At 31.9% G+C, this 10,143-nt stretch overlaps 2 pseudogenes; one reads left to right on the plus strand and one right to left on the minus strand.

Annotated features, from left to right (window-relative positions):
- Positions 1-320: 320 nt before the first annotated feature.
- Positions 321-1,641, minus strand: LOC107001530 (annotated as a pseudogene).
- Positions 1,642-4,719: 3,078 nt separating this feature from the next.
- LOC107001531 lies at positions 4,720-8,254 on the plus strand (annotated as a pseudogene).
- The last annotated feature ends 1,889 nt before the right edge of the window (positions 8,255-10,143 follow it).

Consider the following 10,143-nt stretch of genomic DNA (forward strand, 5'->3'; position numbering starts at 1 on the left):
TTCTCTCTAAATAAATTATCTACATGCTTTATTTTCCTTTATAAATAATATTAACATATATACCATATTTCTTTTTGAGCAAAAAAGTTTAATCTCCAAAGCTTAAAAGCCCATATAATCTTAAAGAACAATTCTTCAAACAAAAGAAATCACTTAATTTCCATATCACCAACTAAAAAGGAAAAGGATTTACATTGATCTGAAATCATATAGTAGCTTCAAGATTGCTTACTATTGATGTGCATATTCCCAATTTATTTATGAAAATAACGAACTCATTTATGAAGCTAAGGAAAAATCTTATAAACTCAACAAATATTCTAATTTCTTGTTGGTTGGGCTTATTGAGCCGTTGTTGACATTTGAGCCAAGATGCTAGCATATTGTACAACAGTATGTCGTGAAGTGTATTGATCAGAGAGGCCAAACTCTGAAAATTTTTGTTCAGATGCACAAAATGACCTGTTAATGATTTTTTCCCAAGAGTTTACTTCAATATCTCGAAGAATTCACTCATAATCAGATGTGATGTTTTCCATGAGGAAATCGAAAGATACTCCATCTACAAAAAAACAAACATCTTATGAGGCAAGCATTCTCATAAAAATAATTATTTTTTTAATTAGGTAAAGTACAATAATTGAATTCCTCTCCATGAAGTGTAAAAAAACATAATATTTTACAACATAACTATTTCTTTAAATTTTTAAAAAACGTTTAACTACATTATAAAAAGCTTCAACTAAGAATAAAATCTCTAAAGTATTTGCATACCTCCATAACTATTCCCCTCAAGTTCTCAGAATTTATTGGAACAACTTTGCCTACTAGCACTCGGAAGTCACCAAGTCGATACTGAAACCCCTATATCATACAAATATTTTAATGAGTATTTATGAAGACAAGATTTTGATGGTGCTATATAAGTATATCATCCTCAATACGAACAATAATTTGCGGATCTCAATATAATACAAACCTCACAATTAAGTGCAAACTTTATTCTGTAAGATTGTAAGTTCTCCATTATCGTTTGCATTGATGATTCTGCTTCCACAATCAGTCTTTGCCTACTAAGTGCCATGTAAAACTTGTCGGGTTGTTCTTGAAGTGAAGCCCCCAAAAAATGTTGGGGAAATTCTGATGCATTTGCTTATTCTAGTAAAAGAAAAAAAATCATCAACAATCAAATATCGTATAGATTATCTTACATTAAGATCTATTCTTTATCCAAAAAATTTCAATACTTCTTCATTTTTTAATACATTATCTTACAAAGGAGAAAAACTTCCCAAGTCCAATCTTTATAATTCATCAAAAGGAGAAAAAAAAAGAATCTCATCTCTTATATTGCGTTTACAGACATGATTTATTAAGTAATGATGAAATACCTTTGAGCATGGGCTTATAGAAGCAAAAGGTATTTTTCCATCCTCCTTCTTTAACACCATTAATGCTCTCAACATATTTAGATACTTCTATCAGTATTTGACTATTGATTGTTGTACCTGCATTTGGCTGCCAACACAAAACCCTAACAACAAACAAAGTAATAAATTGTACACTTAAACATACACATCAAAATCATTCAAAAATGTTATGTTTCTAGTGAATTCAAAATCATTACCATTTGATTGACATGTTGTCGATTGCAAGTACAATTTTCTTTTTCCTCTTAACGAAAAATTTGTCAAAAAGAAGAAAAAGCTCTTGCTAATACAAGGAAAGATAAGAAAATGAATCTTAAAATCTTTATGTTATAGTTTGAAATTGTCTGAAAGCATAAAGTTGTATTTATAGTGGAAAAGTACCTTGAACAAAAATCAAAGTCATATTTGACTTTTGTTACTAAAATTTCAACAAAGTTACCTTGTATGGTCAAACTTGATAGATAATCAAAATAGTATTTCTTTTTCCTTTATATATAGTTGAATTAACAGTTTTTCCTAATTAGCATCGAAGATAGAAAGAGAAAATAATAAATATTCATTCTAAAATGTAGGTCAAGATTATATTTGTCTGAATGTATCTAGTCAATATTAATATATTTATTTCTCTTAATTAATATGCCTTTTCTATAAGAAAAAAAATTATGCTTTGAAGGATGAAATATCGTCACAGATTTTATGAATGAATATGAATTATTTTTATTAAAATAAAGTTTGTACAATATTTGTTTCATTTTATATGATTTAATATTTCTTTTGTATTTTTTTATGCAATTCAAATAGTGTTCTCATTTCTTGTAGACTCAATAGTTTTTCTTAATCTATATTTGTCCTTAAATGTATTTCTTAATAAAAATTCCCTAGAATGGTATTATCTAGTTTACATATTTATTTTTATTAATTAATAAGCCAATTTAAAAAAAAAAAGAAGATGTTTTGAAGGATTAAACAAATCAAAACACTCATACACCGAATATGAATTGTTTATAGTAAAATATATTATATACTATCTTTATTTCATCTTATATAATATAATTCAATATTGGTAGTCAAATAATTTCTTTCAAAAGTTCTTATCTACCTTGCATGATTTTAATTACAAACTTCTGACTTAAGTTAAAAAAGAATTTAAACTATTTTCCACATCACCTATCGCATTCGGAATATTACATCATTTTATGGTAATTAAAAGAATTTATTTGTGTAATTATCCTTTTATAAGTTTTCTTTTAATTCTGACCAGTGAAAGATCGATCGGGCAGGATGAAGTGCAGATCAACTAATGTACGATCATTCAACTTCAAAATCGTACAAAGTTACCTTTTGGATTATCTTAATTAAATTAATAATATGTAAATTTAAGTGTAAAAATTAATTCTATACATAAACTGTTACAATTATGAATAGAGGTAATGAAATCGATAGTAAAAAACTGATGTGTTTGGCAAAAAATATTGTTAAGTCGTCCTACTATTGAAATGATTGAAAGACCCTAATAATGCCAAAAAGTTATACATTAAAACTAATTCTCTATACAAAAGAACAAATGGCATATACCACTTAAAGAAATTTGGTGAAGAGATTAGATATGTATTGTAATACCAAAGACAATAAATTGTTGAACCTTTTTTGTATGTGGAAAAATGTAGTAGACCTCAATTTCATGTTCGATAGAATTTTAGATGTTTTACGTTCATTTTTTAGACTTACATATTGATGAATGTTGTTATATTATCAAGAACTTATTGGAAAGTGATGAACTACAAAGAGAATTCATCTTTTGTTATATTGAAAATGTTGTCATTGTTGCATTTGTTGTAAAAGGTAGATCAGAGGAAAGGGCGTGCATATGACTTGAACTCATTTCAATCAAAAGAACTTCAATCAAAATTTTAAAGTAGTGGTGTCAAAATAAATCTCAAGCCATTCAATCCACCGAATTCATTCAAGTTTGGATGGATCAAAATTTATCCATCTATTAGCTCAATTTTATTTCACCAACTCATTTCAGTTCATAAAAAAATGAATTCATATGTGGCTCAAATTAATTCACGAGTAATCTTATTAAAATATTTTTTAAAATGACATTTATTTATTTAATATGTTATGTATAGTCATAATAAAGAAAAGTAATAATTTTGTTAAGACTTAAAAACATAAAAGAACAAAATAAAGGAATTAAGTATTAGTGAGAATTGAGCGCGGGATGATTTATTATCATCCGCATTCTATCTCATTTTAGTCGATCTATTTCAACTCAAATAGCCTTTGAATAATCAATAATTCACATATTTATAAACTCGTCTTAATTACATTCGGAAGCTAGGGAAGTAACAAGTACTTGTTTCCAGTTCACGTGAACCCAATAGCTTTTGTGTTATGAACAAGCTCCAACCCAATGTTACATAAACAATTATTTATTGGGCGGAGAAGAAGCAATAGAACAGGAATGTAGCTCATAAAGGTTGATTTGGGACCCAAGCCCAATTAACAACAGGTTAAAAAGGACTACGGCTTAGAAAATGTATTCACCTTTAATTAAGCACCTGAATTGGGTGCTTTACTAATTGTATATTGTTGAATATGATATTCTAAGATTGTAAAATTATTTCTATATTACAATTATTGAGGATAAATCTAGTTGAAATCAATAACTCCGGTGTAGTCCACACGGTGAATCTAATGAGGGTATAGAATACACAAACTTTATCTCTACCTCAGAATTAGACATATATTAATATTGTTATCCATAAAAATAATATTAACTAAAAAAGGGTAAAAAACAGAGGAATGAAAATACAGAAAAGTGAGAATAGGAGATGTTTAGACCATGAATTTTTTTCACTTTTTTTTGGGAATTCAACTCCGAAAAACACGTTTGACCATAAAACTCACACTAAAATTTAACTTCAAGTAGAATTTCAAAATTTCTGAGAATTTGAAAAATAGCAAAAAGTTGTTTTCACTTCAATAGTAGGGAACAAGGGCTTCAACATGACTCACTTGATCAATTGCAGAGAATATTCCAAAAGCAAACATATACTTTTACTTTTTATCTACATTTCTTTGTTTGCCATATGGAATCAAATTTTTTGAAATGTTATGTAACCAAACATTCCTACTTTAATAATGACCCCACTTCTTTTTTAGTTTTCATTGTCATAATACAAATTCTTCATTATTGATCTGTTTGTTACGCTTTCCTTTAACAGAAAACTAGTCTCTCTGTCTATATATATAGCAGAGTTCAGAATTAATTAATTAATCAGATATGGAGTTGTTATATATTGTTGTGGCAAAGGTAACGGACTTCTTGATGCAGCCAATTGCTCGAGGGATTGGGTATTTATTTTACTACAAGAGCAACATTAGATGTATGCATAAAGAATGTGAGACTCTGAAGAATATCAAAAGAAAGGTCCAGGAAAGAGCGGAAGTTGCCCGGAGAAACTTACAACGCATTCCACACAATGGCGAATCTTGGTTAACTAGTGTTGATACCACTACTGAACATGTGGAAACTGTAAGGCAAGGTACAACTGAGGTTGAAAGGGGTTGATTTTACTGTTGGTGTCCAAACCTGAAGTCACGTTACTCGCTGAGCAGGAGAGCTAAGAAAATTACACTGGAGTTGATTCAACTTTAAAGTGAAGGCACCAATCTAAATGCTTTCTCCTTTGAACGTCCAGTTCAAAGTCATGTTGCTATACCTAGTAACAGTGGTGAGGTGTTTGACTCTAGAAAATTCCAAGAGGATGAGGTCATGGCAGCTTTGAAAGATGACGGGCCACTATGATTGGGATATGTGGTATGGGTGGTGTTGGTAAGACAACACTGGCTAACAAAATCAGACAGAAGGCGAAGCAAGAAAGGATGTTCAATGATGTTGTTGAGTCGTGGAGACCGGTTGTGTACAAGGTTAGTGGATCAGAACAGTCGCATTCTTATAATCTGGGATGATGTATGGAAGGCTCTAGATCTAAAGAGACTTGGAATTCCAAGTGGAAGCAACTACAAACATCAATGCAAAGTGATATTCACAACGCGTTTCCGATCTGTTTGTGAAGCAATGGGAGCACAGAAGATCATGAAAATTGGGATGTTATCCGAAGAGGAAGCTTGGATCTTTTTCAAGCAGAAAGTCGGTATTTTTGTCGACAATCCTTCTCTACTTGACATTGCAAAAGAGGTTGAAAGAGAATGCAAGGGGATGCCGCTAGTAATTATTACAGTTGCAGGAGCACTAAAAAATCTTAAAACCAAGCCTTCGTGGGATTGTGACCTTGAACAATTAAGAAGTGCTGAAACAAGAATTAATCCTGAAGTGACCAAAGAGTTGTATAAACCTCTAAGTCTAAGCTATGATTTCTTGGAATGTAATGAAGCGAAGAACCTCTTTTTGCTTTGTTCCTTGTTTGAGGAAGATAGTAATGTCTGTCCTGATGAATTACTACGATATGGAAGGGGGCTTTGCATCTTTTCAGACATCGGAAAGTTAGAACAAGCAAGAAATACGGTGTGTCTTCTGTTGGAAACATTGAATGATTGTTTCTTGTTAGCCCAAGGTTCAGACAAAAACTATGTGAAAATGCATGATGTGGTCCGTAATGTGGCTATAAGTATCCCGTCTGAAGGAGAGCATAACTTTATGGTAAGTCACCATGTTAACTCAGATGAGTTCCCAAGAAGAACTTTTTATGAGCATTTCACTCACATGTCAATAGTTGCAAATAAATTTGATGAGCATCCTAGATCAATATTTTGCCACAACTGATGTTTTTAATATTGAAACTCCGGGTTGATGAATATTCGTTCAAGTTACAGGACGATTTTTTTGATGGAATGGATAAACTCAATGTCTTCAGCCTGAGTGTATTTAGGCAATACCCCGTTCTGCCTTTGCCGGCATCCATTCGGAGGTTGTAAAGTTTGAGGACGTTGTGTCTGAGTAATCTAGTGTTGGGTGACATATCCATTATTGGGAATCTTGTCACTTTAGAAATTCTCAGCATAAGAGATTCTTGGTTAGTGGAGGTGCCAGTGGAGATTGGAAAATTAACCAATCTAATTATGTTGGAGTTGCGGAAGAGTGTAAAACAATTGAAAGGATTTCAGCAGGTGTCTTATCAAGTCTAGTTCAGTCGGAAGAACTACATATGGTTGTAGTAGAATATTGTAGTTACTCCACCTTGAGTGAACTGAAATCCTTATCGAGATTGACCGCACTGATATTAAGTAAATGTGCCAAAGATGTTATCTACAGTAACTTGAGCCTTTCCTCTAAGTTGATACGGTACAATCTTACAGTGAGTGACATGTGGACTTCAATCATGGATGATTACGACAGGAATATTACTTTAGAGGTCATGGAGACTAGGCCATTGGGTAATTGGATCTGCCACCTGTTGAAGGAGAGCGAATTCATACATTCCACCGGAAAGGGCTCTAATAATGTGTTGACTGAGTTGCAACAAAATAAACTTCAGAATGTGAAATGTCTCCACCTTGCTAGATGTGATTTAGTGACACATTTATTGAAGAGCTCTGGGAGGAGACATGAAATAATCAAGTTCCCCAATTTAAATGAGTTGAAGCTTCAATATCTGAAATGCCTGACTCACTTTTGTAGTGACAATGTTGAGGCCATTAAGTTCCCTCAGTTACGGAAAATGATCTTCGATGAGTTACCGAAGTTCCAAAATTTCTGGCCTACAGCCAACAACTCCATCACTATCTCAAATCCTCTTTTTCATGAAAAGGTTTGCTTCTTATCGTGAAACTAGCTTACTTTTTCAATTGTTATTCACAGGGCTAATTTTAGTTTTTAAATATTTTTCTATTTGTTTATCATTATTTGAATTTCTTTATCTTATTTCATTTTTGTAGTGCGAAAATAAATAGATATGGAAAAGGAAGAAATAAGTAAGAACAAATTTAAGACTTTTTTTTAATGACCCCCTCAAGTTTACTTTGGGGTCATATGAGTTGAGCTCAAATAGGCTATAAAAATCGAGTTTGGTTATGACCCACCCAATTTAACATATTTAATCTCAATAACTTTTAACAGATTGTTATTTAACTTTTATAACCTTAATTTGAAATGTATTAAGGCTTGAATAAATTAAGTTTGAACTCAATTCAAATTATCTTGAGTTGAATCCATAAAATTATGGACGGATTAGACTGGTTACCTAGCTCCAAGTTTGATACATGAACATTTGCAGGTTTCTTGTCTCAACCTGAAAGAGCTAGACATCTATAATTCTAACATAAGTTCTCTATGCTCTCACCAACTTCCAATTGCCTACTTCAGCAAACTTGAAACATTGGATGTAAAGAATTGTAGAAAATTGAGAAACTTAATCTCTCCATCAGTGACCAGAGGTGCTCGGAATCTACGAATACTATTGATAGAAAACTGTGTGTCAATGGAAAAAGTGATCACACAAGAGGAACAACAAGGAGAAGAAATCATGAATAATGAGCCCTTATTTCTCCTCTTGGAAGAGCTGCAGCTTGAAAGACTGCCTAAGCTGGGCAATTCTAAGGTTTGGCTTGCTCCACTAACTGTATAACTAATTAAATCTAGTGCTCTCTTTCTATCTTAACTTTATAGTAATAGTAATATTCAGATACATATTTATGTTTGTCAATTGAACCAACTTTCTTGTACAGTATTTTCAATTGGAAACCTTATTATTCTCTGCTCCCAAGAAAAAAATGCTAGTGAAGGCACTACTGAAAGTGACAAATCTGAAGCTAATGATGGCGACAAATCTGAAGCTGCTGATGACTCGGAAGGGTGAACCATGATTTTGGGGTGATGGCAGAAGCTAGTGATGTCTATGAATTCAAAGATAGCTAGGAATTAATAGTCCATGTTAATTCGAACATGACTTAATACATATACTGTTGTTCGTTGATTTTAGAAAGAAGGAGCACATCTTGAAGAAGCAGCATAAGCCTAAAGTAGTAGCCTATTATATTTTGTCGAGCCCCTTTGATATCTTATTAATCAAGCCCTAGAACCCGTATAGAGTAATATGCTTATGATGGAGGTAACAAGCAGAGGCATATCGATATTATAATCCACGGATTCACGTGAACCCAACTGTTTTTGCCAAGAGACATTGTATTTATATCAGTAATTTCCTTATAATTACAGATTCGGATTGATTATTATGTGGCTTTGGTTCCTCATAAAAATACTCATAATGCATTTGAAAGATTCCTCTTCATCTTAAAGTTGTTGTGGCACTTAGACTTACGAGAGAAAAATGCATAAAACTTTTCCTTACTTTATAAATAGCCAAAAATTTAGAACAAAATATTTTCCCCTAGTCCCTACTAATTTTAGCACAAAGAAGATACTGTATTTTTTTTTCAATTCTCAAACTATCCTAACTAAGAGCTCACGCAGAGTAATAGCACATTAAAATGGTTAGCCCTGCTTAAACAAGAAAGTGTGCATTATAGCTTGATATTAAGAAGCCCAACATTTACCGGGATACTTATCTTGTGATTTCGTCACACAAAACAACTAGTTTAGCAAATTAAGTACAATACTATTTACTCTGTACCATAATGTTATTTGAAATATGGGAATGGAAGAACTTGTTAGGATTTTGTCCTGATTTTCTTACCTTATTTGAAATTTATTTATTCCTAAAAGAAAATATAAAATGTTACCATAAATATTTTTACTTTTCATGCAGGAAAATATATTTTTCTTCCATATTTGGTCTATTACTTCCTTAGAGGAGAAACTTGAAATCTATAAATTGAAAACTCATCTTCTCATATCAAGAATACAATAGCATCCACAATTGTAATAATTTTGAGAGTCTTGTTTATGGAGAGATTTTTTATAAAATATATTTATGTTTTTCAATATTAGTTTTATAATATGTTGTTCGCTTGATCAAACTATATTAATAATATGTTTTTAATATGAGTTTATTTGTCGTCTAATTTATCGTCATATGATTTTCAAATATATAATATTCTGTAACACTCCATCTCAAGCAGAAGTATAGATATTGATCATGCCCAGCTTGAACGTATGTAGTTAACTCGAGCTCCATTCAACGCTTTTGTGAACAAATCAGCTAGTTGCTCTTCAACCTTCAGAAAGCCAGTGAAAATCAAGTTTCCCTGAATCTTCTCCCGAATGAAATGACATTTGTTAAATCTTGAAATTTTGAATATGGCAAAAGTGTATTGAACAGGTAGTGCAACGTGTTCCTGTGAAATATTGCAGCAGGTATGCTAGTGGCGGCGTACGTATGGAAACTTATGTGTATGGTTGTGTTTATAGTAGTTTTACTTGGTTAAGGAAAACTACTAAAAACAAATTTGAGTACAATAAGGTTTCGAGAAAAAGAGTTAGTAGAAGTCAACAAGGATTTGTAGAAGACAAATACAAAGTTGATTTCTACAAGGATTGGCAGAATTTCTGGTCTATAAATAGAAGGCTATTTCGATCAGAAAAACTTGCGCACCTACAAAGAGAGAGCTTCAAAACACGATCAAGAGAGTTGAGAGAGTTTTGTTAAAATCTTTTGAGTGCTGCGAGTTGAGTGTTAACGTTGTAAGATTGTATTCAAGAGTTTGTTTACAATCTAGGTAGTAGATTTGCTTGACAAGTTAGAGTACTTGAAAAGCATTGAAAAGATAGAAAACTAGGGAGTAGTTT

Source organism: Solanum pennellii, chromosome 10 (genome assembly GCF_001406875.1).
Source record: "Solanum pennellii chromosome 10, SPENNV200".
Taxonomy (NCBI): Eukaryota; Viridiplantae; Streptophyta; class Magnoliopsida; order Solanales; family Solanaceae; genus Solanum; species Solanum pennellii.